This window comes from Macrotis lagotis, chromosome 6 (genome assembly GCF_037893015.1).
Source record: "Macrotis lagotis isolate mMagLag1 chromosome 6, bilby.v1.9.chrom.fasta, whole genome shotgun sequence".
In the NCBI taxonomy this organism is placed as follows: domain Eukaryota; kingdom Metazoa; phylum Chordata; class Mammalia; order Peramelemorphia; family Peramelidae; genus Macrotis; species Macrotis lagotis.
Genome location: NC_133663.1, coordinates 231708186 through 231731228, shown reverse-complemented (window position 1 = coordinate 231731228; position 23043 = coordinate 231708186). Strand labels below are relative to the sequence as shown.

General features: G+C 33.0%; 1 long non-coding RNA gene across 1 annotated transcript in view; it reads right to left on the bottom strand.

Moving 5' to 3' along the window:
- Positions 1-1487: 1487 nt before the first annotated feature.
- The window catches only part of LOC141491471 (uncharacterized), a 31929-nt gene continuing 10373 nt past the window's right edge, over positions 1488-23043 (bottom strand). Inside the window, exon 2 of the long non-coding RNA XR_012469617.1 lies at positions 1488-22525. This is a non-coding gene — a long non-coding RNA (uncharacterized LOC141491471). The remainder of the gene's footprint in view (positions 22526-23043) is intronic.

Genomic DNA, 23043 nt, shown 5'->3' with positions numbered 1-23043 from the left:
AGGTATTTATCTTAAGAACATTATTTAAATTTTTTACATTATTTGTATAGTTATTAACTGAAGCACTATTTTAATAATTAAAAAGTGAAAATAATCTAAACATTAAAAAATGGGAAATATTCTTTTGGTTCTACTTTATTCAGTATTTGTTCATGTAAATATTTCCATGTCTTTTCTGAAGTCAAGTTTCCTGGTTCCTTACAACACAATAATAATCCATCACAATTTATTCAGCCTTTCCTCAACTGAAGGGCATCCTCAAACTGTTCAGTTGTTTTATTTTATTTTATTTCTTTCCACCATCAAAAAAGTTGCTATAAATATTTTTGAACTGAAAGAAACTTTTCCTTTGATTGCTTTTAGGTATAGGACTAGAAGAGATATAGCTGGATCAAAGAATATGGACTATTAATTACTTTTTGTATATAATCTGAAATCACTTTTCAAAATATTTGTATCCATTCACTGGTCCACAATAGTGCATCACTATGTTTTCCCACATTCTTTCTAACATATATTACTATCCTACTTTACTATTTTTGACCCCTTGATGGGAAGGAGATAGAACCTCCTAAGTACTTTAATTTGCACACTGGCATTTAGTAATGATTTGGAACATTTTTTTAATAAGGTTACAGAGAGCCTGAGTTTTGTCTTTTAGAATTGCCTCTTCATATCTTTATTTCTGTTGTCCAATCATTTAAGTCATGTCCACCTCTTTGAGACTCATTTGAGGTTTTCTTGGTAAAAAAATTGGAGTGGTTTGTCATTTTCTTCTCCACCATATTTTAAAGATGAGAAACCTGTGACAAATAGGGTTAAGTGACCTGCCCAGTGTCACATAGCTAGGAAGTATTGGAGGTCAAATTTGAATGTGGGAAGAAGTCTTTCTAATTCCAGACCCAACACACTTTCCGCTGAACCACTTAGTTGCCCTCAGATCATTATTTATAATTTGGGGAATGACTCTTTTTCTTATAAATTTAAACCACTTCCTTATATATTTGGGAAATGTGATCAGCAGAGAAATTTGCTAAAACGATTTTTTCCCAGATGTTTTCATTTTAATCTTAGCTTTACTAGATATATTTGTGGAAAAAACTATTAAAAATTTTAAATAATCAACATCATAGATTTCAGTTTCTATCGTTCTCTCTCTTCTTTGTTTTTGGACTTTTTTCATATCCATAGGTTTTATAGGTATTTCCCCCATTTTCCTCTAATTTGTTTATAATATTTTATATCGAGGTGATATGCACATTTTGGAGTTCATCATAGTCTAAATTTAATTTCCTTCATACTACTATCTAATTTTCCCAGTAGATTTTTGTCAAATAGTAACTGATCACACCATTAGTTGAATCTTTATTTATTAAATATTAGGATATCAGTATCTATTTACTTCTGAATGTTATATATCAACCTAATTTGTTTTACCAGTCAAACTCTATTTTTAATCAACTCTAACTTATTTGTTTGTTTGTTTGTTAGGTTTTTTTGCAAGGTAATGGGGTTAAGTGGCTCAGCCAAGGCCACACAGCTAGGTAATTATTATATGTCTGGGGCTGGATTTGAACTCAGGTACTCCTGACTCCAGGGCTGGTGCTCTATCCACTGTACCACCTAGCCACCCCCTCTAACTTGTTTTTAATGATTATACTTTGTGGTTTGGTTTGAGACTTGGTACTGCTTGGCCTTCTTTATCACTATTTCTTTTCATTTCTTGAGATTATTATCCTCCATATGAATTATTTTTTTTCTTAGTCATACAAATCAGAAGTTTCTAGAACTTGGAATTCAGTGCTATAGTATTTTTCTATTAGAAATTCTTTAGTAGTTTAATTGATTTAGCTCTGAATATGTTAATTGGGTTGTATTTTTTAATATTTTCTCACTGCATACATGAACAATTAACATTTTTCCAATTATTTGTCTATATTTCTATAGAGTTGTTGGTAGTTGTATTTAAATAGTTCTTTTCTGTATTTTGCAAAGTATATTGTAAATAATGCAGTTTATCCCTTTCACATCACAACTTTCCCCATTGTGATCTTGATAAAATAGCATAAGAAATTAAATGGGAATATTAGGGAAGTACTATGAAAGCTGCAGATGACATGTAAAAAAAAAGTATTTTTACTTAACGTTAACCTAATACTTTAACACTAACCAAATACATGATAAAATTTCAATAAGGTACTGTAAATACTCCATAAAAGGAAAAGGAAAAATTCAAACATTTTCTCTGATACAAAGGAAAGGCCAAAAAATTTTACAGGCATTTCCCAGATCCTGAGGGTGTCACATCCTTAACTCTACAATGTAGAAGGGATAACTGTATTCTGAAATAATTTCTATTTCTTCCTCTTGGGCCTTACTGGTATTATATAGAATTGTTGATGATTTGCATGAGTTTATTTTACATGCTGTAAGTGTACTGAAATTATTTATTGCTTCAATTAATTTTGGTTGACTTTTAGGATTCATTCACGTTTCTAATTATCTGCAAAAGGGATAATTTTATTTTTTCTTAATCTATGAGTATTCCCTCAATTTATTTTTCTTATCTTATTGATAAGATAATATAAGCCTTACTATTCAGGCTTTCAAGTATCATATCAAATAGAAATGATAATAATGGACAGTTTTGTTTCACTCCTGAATTTATTAGAAAGGATTAGAAAGTCACCTAGGTGATTGAATAGATAGAACAAAGGCCCTGGAGTTAGAAGATCCTGAATTCAAATATAACATCAGGCACTTGATATTTACTAGCTGTATGAGCTTGGTCAAGTAATTTAGCTCCATTGTCTTCCAAAAAACCCCAACAAACCAAATATATACATACATAATGATACCTCATTTAGATATAGAATTTGTCAATTTAAGAAAAATATAATTTACTCCTATGTTTTCTAGTATGGATAGAAATGGTGGTTGTATTTTGTCAAAATACTTTTCTGCATCTATTTATTATTATATAGTAACATCAGTATTTTAAAAAATGAAACATTTTGAGGACTTTTATAAGCTTATTAAGGACTAAATGATAAGAACCAGAAAATAAATAATATTACAATGACAAAAACACTTAAAAAACAATTTTAAAGGTCTAAGGACTATGATCAATGATTGTGATTTCAGAGGACATAGTACATGGGACATAGTATACATACAGAGAAGAGATGGATACAGAATAAGACATGAATATTTTTGTATATGATCACTGAGGGACTTTTGTTTCATAGGAGTGTGCATATTAACTTCAAAGCTATTTTATGGGGGTTTTTTTTCCTCCAATGGAATGGAATGGAAGGAAGAGAAAATAAATTTCTGTTATTTTTTTTAATAGAAAAGTGAGGATGATGTTGAAATGGAAAATATTACATGTACTTTCAGATGAGATCATTATATTATTAACTGTATTTCTTTTACTTTTATTACTAGAGACCTCTCAAAATATGGGAGTAATCTATAAATGTTAGTAATGAAAAAACAAAAAAATCAATAACATTTTAATTTGGAGAATTGTTAAACAAATTATATCATATATAACAAAGGGTATTACAGCTCCATTATAGTCCAAAGAACATCACTGCTATTAAGTATTTAATGATGTCATTTTTCAAAAGTTTTAATTATAGAGACACATTTTATCTAAGGGCCACATGAACAACTGGGAATAGAAGTTTTTCCCAGCTTAACAGAGAGACTGGAAGAATCTTAAGATTTTTCATGAGACAGGAGGTTACTGGCAATATTGTGATAGAGACAGTTAGATTTGGAAATCATGTGCATTGATGATTATTGCACCCATGGAAGTTGATGAGATCACAATGCCAGATAGTATAGAGGGAAAAAGAGAAGAGAGTCAAGGACAGAGTATTGAGGGATTAACAATGGTTAGTTGCCATGATGGAGTGGAGATCCAGCAATGTAAACTGAGAAGTCAGATAGTACAATCAGGACTGAGGAGCTTCAGGAAAACTTAAGAGAGAAAAGAGATAATAACATCAGAGCTATAGAGAGATCAAGGAGGAGGACTGAGATAAAGCCATTAAATCTGGTAATTAAGACAGCATTGTTAGTCCATTGCATTAGTCCATTGATGAGGCTGGATGGAAGCTTGGATGAAGAAGGTTTAAAAGTGAATATAGGAAAGTGGATACCCTAGTATCAATAAAGATAATTGAATCCTAGTTAGTGTGAATAGTTGTATCAAGTGCAAATTTTTTTTAAGTTTTTACAAGGCAACAGGGGTTAACTGTCTTGCCCAAGGCCACACAGCTAGGTAATCATTAAGTGTCTGAGGCAGGATTTGAACTCAGTGCTCTATTTACTGTGCCACCTAGCTACCCCTCAAGTGCAAATTTTTAAGGGTGGGGGGAGATAGTTTTACTGATAAGGAAGCAGGAAAGATACTACTAGATAGAAGACACTAAAAGTTAAGAGAATAGGGATGATAGCAGGGGCTGGAGAAGACGGGAGGGGATGAGATCAATGGTACATGTTAAATTATTAGAAGTTTAAAATTAGTTTGTTTTTAAATGTTGTCATACTATTTGTTTTCTTGGTTCTGATCAGCTGTTTGATAATTGGTGAAGGAATATAGAATTCTATTGAACAAAGTCTACTGCACTGTATTTACTGAACTTAGATTAAGTTATTTTGCAAACACTTTATTCTGCTCTCCTTCCCATTATATTAAGTATCTTTTTTTTCTTATTGGAGTAAAAATAACATTGCTTGACTCTCAGTCAGCAAAAGGATAAGCTCCCCTTTAAAAATAGATTAAATCTAATATAATATTTGAAACATAAGAAATCTCAATGATCTTTGATTACAGCCTACTCATTTCATAGATTAAGAAACTGGGACCAATATTTGTAAAGTGTCTTATTCAAGGTCACAGGAAAAATTAATGACAGTTAAGACTAGAATTTAGGTTGCTATATTCTGAATGCTCATTTTAATTTAATGTGTGGATTCTCTACTTGTATGTGTTGAAAGTGGGTTATTACCCACTACTTAGAAAACAAAAATTACTTCTTTTGTCTTTTGAGCATACATTCTATAATATACCTTTAGTTCAGTTCATCCTATTGGATGAATAAAGTGTGACAGTTTATGTAGTTTATATTCCCTGTCCTTCTTGCTTTATTTTGGAAGAAAACTTTTTCTTATTTTTTTAAAATTTCTGTTGTCAAAGGTCTTCAGGTTACATGAGCTGTCCTTGATTGACTTCCTGATCAGGAAAACAAAATTTATTAATCTGAAGTTTGGAAAGTTATCAGTGTTAGAAAGGGGAATTTAAAATTGGGAGAGCTTAAAAACACATTCACATGAGACATTTTGTTCACTATTTCAAGTTACATCAACAAATGCTGAAGTGGAAAGAATGTGACTAAAGGCAGAAAAGCTATGTTAAACAGCTTCTGCTATGACGTGGGTACAACTTAAGTCAGGAAAGGGTCCAGTAATTTCACAGGCCCCACTTCCAGGAACAAACCACCCTCACCTCCCTAAATATATATAGCTAGAGGACCTCTTAAATAACATGGATCCTTATATTTCTAAACAAAGGACATTCAAAGATAGTCATAGAGAGGACTTTTTTTTTAGGAAAAACTATTTACTTTATATATATTTGATTCAACACTAGGAGCTGTAAGTGGAATACCTTAGTATTTGGGTTTTCTTTCCTACAAAAAAGAATTCAGTGAAGTTTAACAAGCAAAATGTATTCCAATACAAGTAACTCAAAATAACAGACAAAGTATTTGTTTTAAAGTTGTCCTAGCTTTTCTCTGTTTAACCTTAGAGGGACTTGAATGGGTTATCAATCTACCTCATTTCTGGCTATAAAAATCTAGGGGAATTTGTAGCCAAAGCACACAATGGAGGCTAAAAAATGAAAACTATAAGCATACAGATAAAAAAAATAGAGATGATTAAAAATTCAGAATTGAGGTAAGGATGGAGAATTTTTTCCTAAAATGAAATAACAGAATATTAATAATAATACCTCTACCATCTCCAACAAAACTTTGCATCATATAATATTGAGAAAACTGGAGGGCACAGAGGATAAATTGCAGGGATGGAGTGCCATTCTCATCTTCCTGAGTATAAATCTGGGCTCAGAAACTTACTAGCTCTATGACCCTGGCCAAATCACTTAACCCTATTTGCCTTAGTTTTCTCATCTGAAAATGAGCAAAGAAAGAAATGGCAAATCATTCCAATCTTTGCTAAGAAAATTTCAAATGGTGTCACAGTGTCAAATACTACTAAAATAACTAAAGAAACTATTATGCTTATCGGATACTCCTTAGGACTCTCAGAAAACTTTTTACCTATCATATCTATATTTGGTTCAGAGAAAGAGATAGAGATAGCTAGAGTTAGAGATAGAGATTATATTTATTACATAGGATAATTTCATTTGATATACATCTTATCCTTCCCTTCTTGCTTGATTATAAATTCCTTGATGTCACCAAGTAGGATCTTATTTGACTCTACATCATCTCCAATGTGTGTGTGTGTCAAATTTTGATTTATTTTTGTCTAACAAAAATTAACTAGGTCAGTGACGTAGAAAGATTTTATTTATTTTGAATTTTGCCATTTTCCCCCAATCTTGCTTCCCTCCCCCGCCACTCCCCACAGAAGGCAGTCTATTAGTCTTTACATTATTTCCATGATATACATTGATCTAAGTTGAATGTGATGAGAGAGAAATCATATCCTTAAGGGAAAAAAAATAAAGTAGAAGAGGTAGCAAAATTACATAATAAGACAACAGGTTTGTTTTTTTTTTTAATTAAAAGTAATAGGGGCAGCTAGGTGGTATAGTGGATAGAGCACCGTCACTGGATTCAGGAGTACCTGGGTTCAAATTCGGCATCAGGCACTTATTACCTAGCTGTATGGCCTTGGATAAGCCACTTAACCCCATTGCCTTGCAAAAACCATAAATACACACACACACACACACACACACACACACACACACACACACACACACAAAGAAACATACACACACTAAAGGTAATAGTTTTGGGTCTTTGTCCAAACTCCACAATTCTTTCTCTGGATACAGATAGTATTCTCCAACGCAGATACCCCAAAATTGTGCCTGATTGTTGGACTGATAGAATGAGCAAGTTCATTAAGGCTGATCATAACCCCCATGTTGCTATTAAGGCGTACAATGTTCTCCTGGTTCTGCTCATCTCATTCAGCATCAGTTCATGCAAATCCCTCCAGGTTTCTCTGAGTTCCCATCCCTCCTGGTTTCTAATAGCACAATAGTGTTCCATCACAAATATATACCACAGTGTGTTAAACCATTCCCCAATTGAAGGACATTCACTTAGCTTCCAATTCTTTGCCACCACAAACAGGGTTGCTGTGAATATTTTTGTACAAGTGATGTTTCTACCCTTTTTCATTATCTCTTCTGGGTACAGACCCAGGAGTGGTATTGCTGCATCAAAGGGTATGCACATTTTTGTTACCCTTTGGGCATAATTCCAAATTGCTCTCCAGAAAAGTTGGATGAGTTCACAACTCCACCAACAATGCTTTAGGGTCCCAGATTTCCCACATCCCTTCCAACATTGATCATTGTCCTTTCTGGTCATATTGACCAATCTGAGAGGTATGAGGTAGTACCTCAGAGATGCTTTAATTTGCATTTCTCTAATAAGTAGTCATTTAGAACAATTTTTTGCATGCCTATGGATCACATTGATTTCCTCATCTGTAATTAGCTTTGCATATCTTTTGTAGGTTGGTGACTTCGATTAAAGAAAAAAATTGTACCTTTGCTTCAACTGAATATTTTGAGTTCACCATCACATAAATTTAAAATTACACTGGAAAAATGAATTGACTGGATTGAACTCAATGAAAAGTACTCTTGGTAGTAAACTCCTTCATGATACCATTTGGGTCCCTCCCCAAATGTTTTCCTTTTCTTTCTATATCTACAAGAGTCAGAGAAAGTGCTCAAAGAATACCTTCTCCCCTCTTCTTCTTTAGGAGCTTGCTTTCTTAATCATTACTTTTTCCTTTATCTTCAATCTCCATAAATTTCTTTCCAATAACATACAAACAAGTCTAATTGTAGGAGACTACAATTAAAACAAAGCAAAGCAAAACAAAAACAAAAAACAACTCTTCACTTGGTTCTACTATCCTTTCAAGGGACAGGGAACATCTGATATCTCTTTTCCCTTCACAACCAAACTAGTAGAAAACATCATCTTCACTCTTTGCTTTCATTTCTCATATGTAAATTCTTAGCATTTTGCAATCCAATTTCTGGTTTCATTATTTGAACGATGCAACAGTCGCCATGATATTGAATAATTCCTTTTCCCCACTACCCCACAACTTTTTAAACTTTATGAACATAAGTCAATGTAACATTTTCATATATTAAGAGAAAAAGGAGAGTTGTATGTAAGTATTATATATACTTTGATTCATTAAAATATAAAATAGAGGTGCCAGCTGTTGTATGTAGAATGTGCTTAATAAATGTTTGTTAAATTGACTTCTGGTTCTACTCATTTTATGTATCAGATCATATAAATTTTCCTTGGTTTTTCTTACTCTATCCTTTCATCATTTTTATGACAATAATATTCCCTTACATTAAACTACCAAAATTTGATGGACCAATTCCTAAATGATGAATACTCCCTTTATTTCTGCTTTTTTATTTACTCTCCTCCACTTCCCAAACACAAAGTTCACCATTTCCCTTGTAATTTTGACTTCATTGACTCTGTTTGAAGATAAGAAAAATTTCAATTTCATATAATCAAAATTATCCATTTTTACCTCCTGAGACCCTCTGACTATCCCTTGTTGAGTAAAGAATTATTTCTTCATTCATATTTATGAAAGCTAACTTCTTCCCTGTTTCTCTAATTTATTTATTAAGTTCTTTTTTAAAAAAAGTTTTGGTCTTATATTCCTTTTGAGTTTATGATGATATATTGTAGTTGCAATTATTTTTGGATTAACATCTCACACAATACACCATAAAGTGAAATTTTTTTTTTCTGAACTAGTGAGTCATTGTTACCCCAGTAGTTGGGATTCTTTAGGTGAATTATATATCATTATTTTCCACTGTGACTAATCTTTTCTACTGATTAACCTGTCTATTTTTGAACTGGTGCTAATGCTATTTTGTAATATGATTTGAAATATGTCACTACATCCCACATTTTTATGACGTAACATGAGATTCATGAATCTATGTTGCTTCTGTATATATTTCGTTTTTCTAGCAATATAAAGTAATCTTTTATTAGTTTGATTTCTATATCTATCAAGTGAATTTAAGTGGAATGGTTAATATATATATATATATATATTATATTGGTACAGTCTATAAGCAATTAATTCTTGGGGGAATTTAGGTGACTTAGTGGAAACAGCACCAGCTCTGGAGTCAAGACGACTTCAGTTCAAATAGACCTCAGACACTTAATAAGTACCTAGCTGTGTGACCTTGGGCATATCACTTCATCTCATTGTCTTACAAAAAAAACACCACACACACAAAAAAACAAAAAATAAGATTTTATGTCTATAAAGTGTATTTTGCAGTTTGTATTACTTATTGTGATTCACGTGTGCATTTTGGTAGGTGAATTCTTAAATGTTTTTATAAATTCTAGATATTTTGACTAGAATTTTTGCATTTTACTTATACATTTTATGTATTAAAATGGGTTAATTTTTATAATGATATCTCTCACTCCTTAGAAATATGCAATGATTTTATATTCCCATTCATTAATCAGCAGATCTATAATATTTAATTTTTCTAAAAATTCTCTTTGGTTCCTTAACTACTTTCTTATTTATTTTTTGTTGGATTTCTTTAGGTTTGGAAGGCATACATTAAATCTCCAATGTTAATTATTTTGCTATATTTTCCTCCCTATAATTTTTTTCTTTGGGAATTTGCAAGGCAAACAGGGCTTAAGTGGCTTGTCCAAGGTCACACAGCTAAGTAATTATTAAGTGTCTGAGGCTGGATTTGAACTCAGGTACTCCTGACTCCAAGGCTGGTACTCTATCCACTGCACCACCTAGCTGCCCCTACCTCCCTATAATTTAAATAACTTTTTCTTCTAGTTCTTATATGTTATACCATTTGATAGCCATGTATTCTGTATTGAATTTATAACTGGGCATAGTGGCACATACCTGTAGCCCCTACTACTAGGCAGGACAAGCCTGATAGAACATATAAATTTAGAAGTTTGAAATAAATGGTTTCTAGTATCAGTTTCAATTAAAAATATTTTGATAATATATTTAGAATGAGCACTCATCCTGGGCGTTTGGAGATAGATACAATTTCAAGTACAAGACATGTGTCCCTCTTCTCTCTGCTGTTTCCTGAATTGACATGAAATTCCCTTGATAAGAGTAACTCTTTCACTAGGTTTTAAAATGCCTTGGACCTGAAAAATTGTTTCCCTGGTGACAGTATATTGATGGTAGTTCATTTATGATTAATGAATGAGAGACTTGTACTATACCCTTAGGATTCATTTTCTTACCTGAGTAGTTAGAAAATTAAAGATAGAAAAGACAAACAGGAAAAGAATTATACATAGGCTTGGGCTCTGAGATCCCTCAAAGAGAGCCTATGTAGTAGAGAAAAAACTTTATGGATCAATGAGGATCAAAAAGTGGAATCTCTAGACTAGATGAGTATTTGAGTAGAGGAACATTAAGAGCAGAATCACAACTTGGAAGAAAAATCCCAGACTTAGTTATTTTGTGTTGCTGATAGTATTCTGGATTATACTAGTATGGAAAAGGGAAGTCAACCCTAACAGCTCCAAGCTGGTGGCCCACTCAAGGTAGTCTTACAAGACTTGATGACTGAACAGATTTCTGAATAAGTTTTGTAAAAGAGGAGAATTATTTGACTCCTTAGCAATACAGAGTTTTTTTATTCTTGTGAATGCAAAGTAGTACATTTGGAGGGCAGCACAGGTTATTGCAAAGGCTTATGCACCACTGGAAAAGAAAATGGTACAGAGCTAAATATTTATTGGCTTGAATTTATGGGGGGGATGTCTGTGTGTGTGTGGGGGGGTGTTCTGGGTTAAAGTTTGCTATATACTCAATATTTTGTTAGTTTGTAGGCTTACATGGAACCTGAGAATCTTTTTTTTTGTGGGGAATGAACAGAAACTAAATTACTGATAGTTTGAGGGTATATGTAATGTATGTGCTCTTCTGTGTGTGTATATGTGTTTGTGTGTATGTGTGTGTGTGAGAGAGACAGACAGACAGACAGACAGACAGACAGAGACAGAGAACAAACCTTAGATGGGCTAGGAGAAATCAGGGAAATTACAGTCAAAATGATAATTGTCTAAGATTCCCTCAATACTGAAATCAACTGAAAATATCCTCCACTTCAGTTCTAACAATGAAAAGACTATCCTTTGTCAGATCATTTGTCATATCAAACTATATCTGGTTGGATAGAAGTGGTAACCACAATTATAGTATAGTTCAATTCTACCAGGATTATGAGTTCTTCTACACCACCCCCACAAACTCCCTCTACATTTTACGATAGGAAAAAGACTATCCATCACTTGGTCTATACTGGAAGCCTTGCTACTTTGAGAGAATCTACTAGGATTGGATCATATTGGCAGAGTTTCCAGCAACCCAGAGTTATCTCCATAACAAGATAAAGCATCAGCACAAAAATTTAGGAGAATTATATTTGATTACATCTGGAGGAAAAATAGGCTAGGTTGTAATTCTATACTTCTATTTACCCAAGGTCTTTTGAAATGTGAATGATAAAGTGTATTTGAATGAACTTAAAAATGTTTAATTCTGATTTTTGTAAAAATTTTTAAAAGCTGAACATGTGATTTGCATGTTTTTAATCCAGAGAAAACAGCAGAGGGGAAAAAATTGGGAGCAAAACTTAAGAGCTGATGATTGCTCACCATGAACTGTGTATAAGATTTTTTCAATTCTTTATTTACAATGACAAAAATTTATAGTGAAAAAAAATCTAAGGAGAATAATTAATGGAACTTAGGCCCTATTTACATGTGTTGTTAGTAACACAAGGCCCTCTCTGCCTAGGATTGATATTAACCAGGCTCACCATCTTCTTTCACTCAGGAAAATCCAGAATATTTTTCTCAAAGAAAAAGATATAAGAAAGGTAGCATGTACTGCTCCTGTGTGTAAAGCAGAGAGATTATAGATACTTTACTTCTTGATTTAAAATAGGATTATTAATCATCTCCTTAATTTGGCCAGAGTCCCTCATCCTTTGAGCTTCATTGTTCTAGAAATTTTACTTTTATCTTGGAATAAAACTCATATGGAAATATATTTCTCTTACTCTTTGGATATACCATTGTTCCTAAGTCTTTACCAGAAAGTATTTGGAAAGACTGAGTAATCAGAGGAGTTTGGGAGATTACTTTATAGTCTCTACTGGAAGTTTATTGTAAAAAAACAAACAAACTTAAGCTATATCAATTCATGATGAAAATAAAGGTAAAGCAAAAGATAGGAATAAGAAAATGAGGTGGGGATGATAATTATTACTAAATACTTTCTCCAATATCTTTTTTATTAATATATAATATTAAAATTGATAAAAAAAAACAACTGAGCTTGCTTTACAACTTTCTGCATAATTTATTAAATTCAGTTAAGCACTACATAGTAATGGGCATTTAAAGAACACTTTAAAGTTTTCAAACTGTTTCAAATGCATTGTCTAGATCCCATAGGCATTGTTATCCTTAGATTCTCGATGAGGAAATTAGGATTCAGAAAAGCAGTTAAGTGCTTTCTCATGGGTATATAGAGAATCAGATGTGGAATTTGAACCCAGTCCTTCCCTACTGTTGGCTTAGTAATTTATCCACTATGTCACACTGCCTCTTTAAAGACTTATAAATGAAAGAAAATGAAAGGGATAATATTAGAAGTTTATGCTATACAAAGCCAGAATTTTCTGAGTTTATAATCATACTATTTTAGTGACCTGGAACATCTCAAAGCACTTTACCATCATTCCCATACCTTAGAAAACAAAGAGTATTTAGCCCACTTTCTAAGTGAAAACTTGAAATTTTACTCTTTCCATTGAATTGAACTTCTTTCTATTCTAGATCAGTGAGTTTAATATTCAAATTCAAAGATAACCAACTCATGGTAGTTAATTTGAATGATCATAAAAAATTTGATCAACAATGGAAAGATTCAGAAAAAATTGATTAGTGTCAGTGGTAGTGTTTAAAGTTTTCAGCTTCCTTAAGTTTTCTCAGTGCTATATTTTTTAAACTCTCTCTACTTACTTACCTATAATTCTAGGAAACAATATAGTCATGTACCTAATGATCAGATACAAGTAATCATTGGTATTATTTTAATTTAAAATGTTTGCCATATCCTATCACATTATCTCATCATAACATGAAGGGAGGGTAGCTCTTAAAATCTGTGAATGTTAGTGGCAAATAAATTCTACTAGTTCTAATGAAGCTAGTAAACTTTCAAAGTCCAATAAGCTAAGAAGTAAACTTTATGCTTGCTGGTGATGAAAAAAATCTGTGTTTATTTAGAGAGGCCCATCAGTAAGAAATTGGTCAACAGATGATAAATTTTTTTCAGCAACAGGTAACCATGTCAACCAACTTCTAAGCTAGAAAAGGGTCAAAACATTTAATTATGTGGGCAATACCTGTACTGGTGAAACCATCAATTCTTAAAAATACTTAAATATTTAAAATATTATATCAAACCTTATTGGTATTAGCATCTTTCCTTGAATGAACATATTTAAAGCATGGCACCTATGATTAATAAAATAATAAACACTGGGACTTGGGCAAAGGTGATAGACAGTGGTACAATGGGTGTGATTCAGATTCAGAGTTAGTAAGATTTGGAATCAAGTCCTGGCTCTCACACATACTCAGGGGATCTGACTCCCTAAGATGGGGACTCAAACAATGATCTAAGATTAGTATTTGCCTAATAGTTTCCTATCTAAATTGACATAGGGAAGATTACTTACCAAAGAAATCACAGGTCTGGATACCCTCAAGTAATTGAAATCTTTCCCAATTGAAAGGTACTTAGATGTAACATTAACAGGAATTGTTCATGTATATGTGTATATGTGTATATATAATATACATATATGTGTATATGAGTGTATGTATATACACATGTATATATATATATATATATAATGTTTAATTTATAAGCAAATTTCTATGAATAACTCATGCCTTGAATGCCGTTTATATAAGACACTCCCCATTGTTGAAGTCTTTTGACTTCTAACTTCAAGAAAGACACACAAGATTTCGATATTCCTTCAATCTAAAGGGAGAGACAGGCTCTGGGAAGAAACCAAAATGTAAAGGAATTTGCACTTTATTCATGCCTCTGTTCCCAGCTTACAATACTAAAGACATTTTGGTAGTATCTAGGATTTCCCTCTCAAATGAGTTATTTTGCTCCCAATAGAATGGCTCTTTCACTTTCTGTATTGTCATGGATATTCATGTATATACATACTCTTTCTGATTTCTGTTTGTTGTCTGTTTGGATAAGTGGGTTTATTTACTATTTGCTATGTGTGTTCATTGTGGAACTGGTGTTTTGTGGGGATTAAAATCTCAGATATAAAGTTTGAGATCCTCCTCATTATTAGATGAAAATCAAGAGTACGGTTTGATTCCAAAAATCATTTCCCCAAGATTGAGTGTTTAAAAGATATAGTTCTAGACTGCTAACCCCTCTCTCTGAGGAGACTGGAGTAGCAAGTCTCTGACTCCAAGCCCTGATTCCCCTCCTGGTAGGAATCAGTCTCCCATGGAGAAAAATGAATTGACCTATAGCTATCTATTATTACCTCCCTGCAAGTCACATCTGGACAGACCAATGAGAAAACATCTAATCTATATAAGCAAAATAGCACAGTACTCTCAAATATAATACCATAATATGGTATCCAAAATGAGAGCAAGTACCTTCCCCTAATAGAAAAGTGATGAAAAGATATTAACAGAAAGTTTTCAAAAGAGGAAATTAAAACTATCAATAACCACATAAAAACATTTTAAATCACTAATAATAAAAGAAAATGATAAATGTTGAATGGAATCACTAATTAATTACTGGTGGAGTTATGAATTTTTCAACCCTCCTAGAAAACAATTTGGAGCCACACCACAAAAGTTACTAAACTGTACATTTCCTTTGATCTAGTGAAACTACTACTTTTAGTAATATATCAAAAGAATTGAAATACAGAAAGAACCCAAATGTATGACCCCAAATATTATATCAGCACTTTTTTTTTTAGGTTTTTTTTTTGCAAAGGCAAATGGGGTTAAGTGGCTTGCCCAAGGCCACACAGCTAGGTCATTATTAAGTGTCTGAGACTGGATTTGAAACCAGGTACTCCTGACTCCAAGGCTGGTGCTTTTATCCACTACGCCACCTAGCCGCCCCAGCACTTCTTACTACAACAAAAAATTTTTCATAAATTGGTAAATAGTTAAACAAATTCTGGAATATGACTGTAATAAAATATTATTATGTAGCTTTTGTTTGTCAAAACTTCATTGTCAAAGAAGACCATGGCATCAGGGATGCGATGTCATGAGAAGCAATTGAATTGAATTGAACTGAATTGAAGTAAGGGAGTATTCATGTTTACAGCATGGCACCTATAATAAACAGTGAAAAATGGGCAAAAGTCAAAGACAGTGGTACAACAGATGTCATTCAAATTCAGAGTTAGTAAGATCTGGATTCCAGTCCTGGCTTTGACACATACCCAGGGGATCTGACTCCCTAAGATGATGTAATCTCTTGGAGGCCCAAACAATGATCTAAGATTAGTATTTGCCTAATAATTTCCTTGCTGCACTGATGTGGGGGAGCTTCCTTACCAAAGAAATCATAGGTCTGGACACCTGTGATTTTGATGAGCCTGGAAAATAGTGGACTTCCCATCTTCCTATCATTGTTTTAGCATCATATTTACAGAGACAGCAGCAGTTCCTTTCTCAATGATATCCTCATACTATTTCTGTCAGCCTATCAGAAGCCAAAGGTACATGGATGAAGATTCACTATGCTGAAAAGAAATGTCTTAAGCACACCCTCTCCATGTTTCAGGTCCCCATCCACAAATGGGGGGAAAGAACTTCTAACAGTCAGAAATGTAAATTAATCCATTATCACATGTCCTCTCTAAGGTTGAACAGCTGCTTTTACCTGCTCTTGGAATGTACTTATGGGAGAATGTGTCAAAGACAGCAGAAAGGATGTTTTGAACCAATTGTTATTATACCACATTAGTCAATATTCTTTTGTAAAATCAACTTGAGGTTGACTGATTATTTTCAACTGTTAATTTTATGGGGGAGGTCACAGATTAATGACTGAAGGAATTACACCCCTGAATCCTCAGGGCTACTTTTAGAACCCTGAGGAGGATATATAACAATATAACAGTTTAGGGGACCTGTTTCACCCATGAAAGTGGTCATTGGGATAAGGAACTTGTACTGAATTCAATTACAACCTTGTAAAATAACACTACTGCATTAAGAACTGTAACAAAAATTTTGCTATCTCTTATACTTTATTTTTCTTCCTTAAGGATATGATTTCTCTCTCATCGCATTCAACTTAGATCCATGTATACCATGGGAACAATGTAAAGACTAACAGACTGTATTCTGTGGGGGGTGGGGGGAGAGAAGCAAGAATAGGGGGAAAATTGTAAAACTCAAAATAAATAAAATCTTTAAAAACAAAAAAGAGAACTGTGACAAATAAAACAACCAATTATGACTCCAAAAGACTAAAGATGAAACATACACCCTTGCCTCACTTCTTGGCATAGAATTGATGAACTAAAGGGTACAGAATGAAATAAGCATTTTCTGACGTGTATAAATTTATTTTGAATGAATAGATTGATTTATTTAAGGGAGGAGTTTGTATCTTTTTTGTTTTGTTTTTGTTTGTTTTTTTAGCTTTTGCAAGGCAAATGGGTTTAAGTGGCTTGCCCAAGGCCACACAGCTAGGTAATTATTAAGTGTCTGAGACCGGATTTGAACCCAGGTACTCCTGACTCCAGGGCCGGTGCTTTATCCACTACGCCACCTAGACACCCCTTACATCTTTGATGGAAAAGGAAATTTAGGGAGGGAGGAGGTTCTTGTTTTAAAAGAGAAGAAAAAATCATTGGAAAAATAAGAGAGCAGAAAGAAGTAAAAAAGAGGCATAAACATGCAGGGCAAAATTAAAATTGCCGTATTAAATTCAAATTATATTCTAAAAACACTATATATAACTTTTTTAAAACTACATATAACAGAAATTGTTTCATATACAATTCCTTTTTGTTTTTATTTTATACTAAATTGTTCATGTTTGCTTATGGTTAAGTTTGTAATAAAAAAAGAAAAATTTTAAAAACAGTAAATTTGGGGGCGGCTAGGTGGCGTAGTGGATAAAGCACCGGCCCTGGAGTCAGGAGTACCTGGGTTCAAATCCGGTCTCAGACACTTAATAATTACCTAGCTGTGTGGCCTTGGGCAAGCCACTTAACCCCATTTGCCTTGCTAAAAAAAAAAAAACAAACCCTAAAAAAATAGTAAATTTTTCTAAATCCTGACCTCTGGAAAATGTAAAAACAAGGTACATTAAAAAGTATATGAAATTCAATAGCACTAATATGACTCTTATGATGTTATGTGACCTCATACACTTGATAGGAAAGAAAGCAAAGGACAAATATTATTCAAATGATCATCTTATGTTCATTTTGTCAAATGTAGTCTAACTGAATATGAATGGTACTGCCTCATAAAACAGTGAGAAGCAGAAGGAAGAATAAGTTAAAAGAAACTTTGGCAGGAGATCCAACAAGGTAAGTAAACCTGAAGAATTTTAGAGATGAAACTGCATGGAAGATAACAAATAAATGAAAAAATAGAGATCTGTGAAGATTTATATAACAAATTCTTTCCTTCTTCAATGTCAAGTATAGCTACCAAATAAGGACTCTGATTTCAATATACTAGATGTGCTATTGGAAGAAGCAGAAATGGTACAGAAGAAATCAAAGATGGGAAAAGTGGCTGGATTTTGAAAAAGGTCCTTGTTGAAAGTGATGCAATTTTTTGAATAGTGAAAGATCAATTACAAAAGATATCTGAAAAGAGGCTACCAAATGTTAAAAAAAAACTTGGACATTTCTAAAAAGATGATTCAGAATATATTAAAATACTTTTATCAAGATATTCATTATATGTGAATAGATCAGTTTCGTCAAGATTTCACAAACTTGCAAAGCTAAGCATTTGAGTCAGCAATTGTTAATATTTTTTTCAATTGTCTTTTGGAATAATGAAGTCTATAATATTTTCCTAGGTGTTTGGAACCCTATTCCTGTTTCAAATATCTTGAGAATTAACCTTTTGTTTTTTTTCAAAATGTGTTATCTTTAGTATGGACTTTGATGAAATATTAATATATTTAGATTCCAAATTCACAATTTTTGATGTGATACATAAGGAAGTATAAATGTCATTAAAAACAAAGCTAGGAAGAACAGCTGAAGTAGATTTATTCAAGATAGAAAAGATATGTGATAGAGATGACAATTTTAAGGGCAGCAAAGGATTAATTCAAGGTATCTAAAATAGGAATGAGGTTCCAAACATCTGGAAAAATATTACAAATTGCATTGTTCAAAAAGGCAATTCAAAAAATGTTAATGACTATCAACTCAAGTGCTTATTTTTCCAACTTTACAAAATCTTGATGAAAGGAATTCTCTCCTATAACATGAATATCATTGATGAAAGTCTAAGAAAGAAACTGACAGTTTCATAAAAAAAATTTAGACTATATCTTTACATTCACTTAATTTGCAAAAGAGCCTAGAAAATATAATGTCCTATAAAAAAGCATATGACTTGAGAGCAAAATGCTGTCTTAAAGGTTCTCTTCTAATAAAGTCCATCTCATCATATGTTAAAATCCATACAAGATTCCTTGGAGATCTAGCAAAACTATCCTTGTTTAACAACCCATTGAATATTCATATGAGGTAAAATATAAAAGAGGTATATCTGCCTGCTGAAGATGTCTGCCAGGAAAATGGACTATGTCTAGCATCAAGTTCAAATAGAAGAGGGATTCCATATAATGAGGCACTTCAAATGTTCATCTTTGTGAATGACATTATACTGCCTGAGTTCAAACCAGGAAACACTTCAGAACTTCCTTAGTGAGAACCACAATGACTCAGAAAAGATTGGACTAACTGCAAGAAAAACCTAAGTAAATGTAGAATGTCTATTTTTCAGACTATGATGTGGAGCTGGAAGGGTATGGTCCTTCAGTACTTCTATCTTGGACTGATAATGAGCTGGTTCCAGAAATGAAGAGGAGGAGAGCTGACTGGATTGTTATGAGTAAACTTTCCTTTTAATAATCCCATGCTTATCTCTGAAATAAGGGTCCATCTTTTTAACATCAATATTATTTTAGTAAAGCTGGTTACAAATCAAGGAATACCACAGTCTTTGAAGTATTAAAATGGTGGGTCAACCAAAGGGCAATGGAAAGTGGGCATATCAGGATACCACCTATTAAAAATTAAGAATTAGATCATAGATGCAGCATAATGGATTTCATAAGAGAACTCTTCACATCTTTCAGAACTCCCCTCACTTCTGCTCACATGGTTATGGACCTAGTAGAGATTCTTCTTTATCATTTCTAACCTATATTGTTACAAAAGACTCCTAATTAGAGTTCTGGCTTAGGGGAAAAAAAAGTCAGAAACCAGGGATGAAAAGCCAGAATTCCAGGGAAAAGCAACCACTTCACTGGTCCCATGTTGACTTCACGAAAAATTCAAACTCTTCAGTATAGTATATAAAGGCCTTAAGTATCTGATTCCAGCTTATGTTTCAGTCTTTTTTTTTTAACATTATGTCCCTTCATGTACCATATGTTCTATCCAACTCTTCAAATATCTATTAGATATTTGCTTCTCTCTGCTAGAATATACTCCTTTGCAAGTAGGGGTTGCTTTGGTTTTGACTTTCTTTCCCCAGGGCCTAGCACTCTGCATTGCAAATTGTTAAGGTGTGACTTGAGAGAATGACGGGAAAGGTGAACTAGTCATACAGGAAAAAGAAAGGAATTGAAAGATAATCAAAAAGTAGCCTGTATGATCTAATCACCCTCATATAGCATCTTGAGGAAAGCTTCTAGCACTTGGAGATTTACAGAAGCACATGAGCAATAGTTGCTCAGGATGAGCAAGCAAAAGTTTTAATCCATTTATTTGGAGATGGGTGGTACAAGTTAAAAATCAATTTTAAAACAATGAAATACTATATAAAACAGGCCTGGATAAAGAATCTAGCACAATGAATTGGGGGGAACAGAGAGAACTGCAAAATCAAACACTGTTTTCCCCTTACTATTACTCCTGCATAGATAGGCAATCTCCTACATTCATTTCAGTTCAATTCAATTCAATCCAGTATAGTCTAATTCAACAATCATTTATTAAGTGCCTAGGTTAGTATCCTCTAAACACAGAAGATTCAGAGAAAAAAACAAAAAAGGAGTTCCTGTCCCTAAGGAATTTATATCATGTATTACTGATTGTAGATTTAAAGCAAGATTTGGCTGGGAATAGATAGTCTTCCTCTTCCATTTTACATTTAAGTAAACTAAGCTTAAGAGAGATTAGGTGACATGACCAAAGTTACACAAGTCATAAGTAACAGGGGCAGGATTTGTAACCAAGTCTTCTTGACTTCAAATTTTCTTTTCCTCCCAATCATATGCTGTCACCTCTGCATAACTGAAAGGAGGCAATTTTCATAATTATGACACTGTTTTACCACAGTTGAGGTCCTTTCTCATACCTCTTACCTTTCCAAATACCTGAAACTATAGCCAAAGAAAAGTATTTGTTTCTCACTTATTTTTAAAATTTTTGGAGATTTCATAACATATAGACAATATAATAGAAAAAGTACAGTGAGAACAGGTCACCAAACAATCTAGGAATCTACTTGTCCTAAGGTAGGCATAGTTTAGGGAGAATAATTTCTTCTCCAATACATTTAGGCATCACCTAGCTAATGCTGAAAACTGTCAAAGGAACAAAATGTCATAGTTACTATGAAACCTGGTATGATTTCATCTCTTTAGAATTTAATTATGAGCATTATAGAGCATATAAAGAATAGGCAGGGCTTTTAGCTTTCAAATGAAAATTTCCATGCTCTAGACCACTTTCTGAACATATTTTGAAAATGTAAAAGATAAAAATTTTAATAGCATTTATGGAATTTGTTGCCCTCTTATGGTAAGTTGAGAAATAGTATAAATATTATACAGCAACTTAAAACTGTTTCTCATTTTATACTTTTTGTAACAAAAATTATAAATTAACTCTTTCGGGGTGATAGGCAATTATCAGGGAAAGCTTGGATTCCTATCCTTTGCTTCATTCTCCACTATAATGGTCTTGTCCTAGATGTTCTAGGAAGCAGTCCTGAATAATTCTACCCAGAGAAATAGCATGATGTCCAGATAATTATCTAAAACCCAATTCAAATCAAATCTTTTCTGTTAAGTATTTCTTGATGACCTCCTCTGAACTCTTATGGGACTCAGCAACTATAATCTTCATTTAGCAATCAACCATGTAATAAGAGTTCACATTTGCACAATATTTTACAGGTTACAAAATGCTTTTAAAAAATAAATCTTGTGAGGCACAATTTTAATATTATTATTGGACTGCACTTAAATTGAGGCTTCTGAAGGTACTTTTTTCCCAATTAATGTTCCTTTTTTTAACATTGCCGTGTACCTTCTCAACGACATCCACAGAACCTTCCACTTCAACAAATAAATGCAGTCAAGCAAACTGCATCAAGCAAATATATGTGGTATTTACAAGTACAAAGCACTGCCTCTCTCTTCCTTTACTTGCAGTCCTCAGAAGTCACAGATGATTACTGCATTGATTAGAATTCTTAACCAAAATAATTCTTTATATTATTGTTTTGAAGTTATCTAATGTTCTTTTATTTTATTAAATTATTTTTGCAGTATTTTTATGTCTCCAAATAGCAGCAGTGTTTCATAATGAAAAGAGAGTGGAACCTCAGGCAGAGAAATGATTGAAATATAGCCTGAAATTTTGATTGAATTCAACTTTCAGTTGAAGAAACTCTACCACCACAGGTTGGTAATCTTGAGAGGTAAAGGGACTTGACCAGGGTCACAGAAGTTATATTAAAATATTATGCATTATATATTACATGTTATTTATTATATTAAGAAGTTAAACTTGAATTACCTAGCTGTGTGGCCTCGAGCAAGCTACTTAACCCCATTGCCTTGCAAAAACCTAAAAAAAAAAAGTTAAACTTGAATCCAGGTCTTGTGCCAGGAAGATATGATTTAAATTTTACTTCTGACATATAATGGTTCTGAAATTCTATAAAAGTCATTTAACCTTTTTGTGCCCCTGAGCAATTCTCTAATACTAAGTTACAGAGAATGTTCAGACTGTATTGGAAGAGGGAATGTCTTTAACTTTAAGTCCCCTATGCTAAGAAAACTACAAACCTAGATCCTCTTCAAATTGACTATAAATTCACAGAATCTCAGAGATGGAAGAAAAAATCTCAGGGACCATCTTTATACATTCTCTTGATTGAGAATCATCTAGACATTATTCCTAACAAATAATCAGGCTACTTAAAATTCCTAGTGAGGAGAAGCAAAGTATTTCTAGAAGTAGTCTGTTATACTTTTTAATAACTTTAATTTTTAGAAAGTTGTGTTTCCCACTCCCTTGCATTAGCATCTTTGTAATTTGTGCTCTGCCCATCTGGAGTCAAGCAAAACAAGTCTAATTCTTTC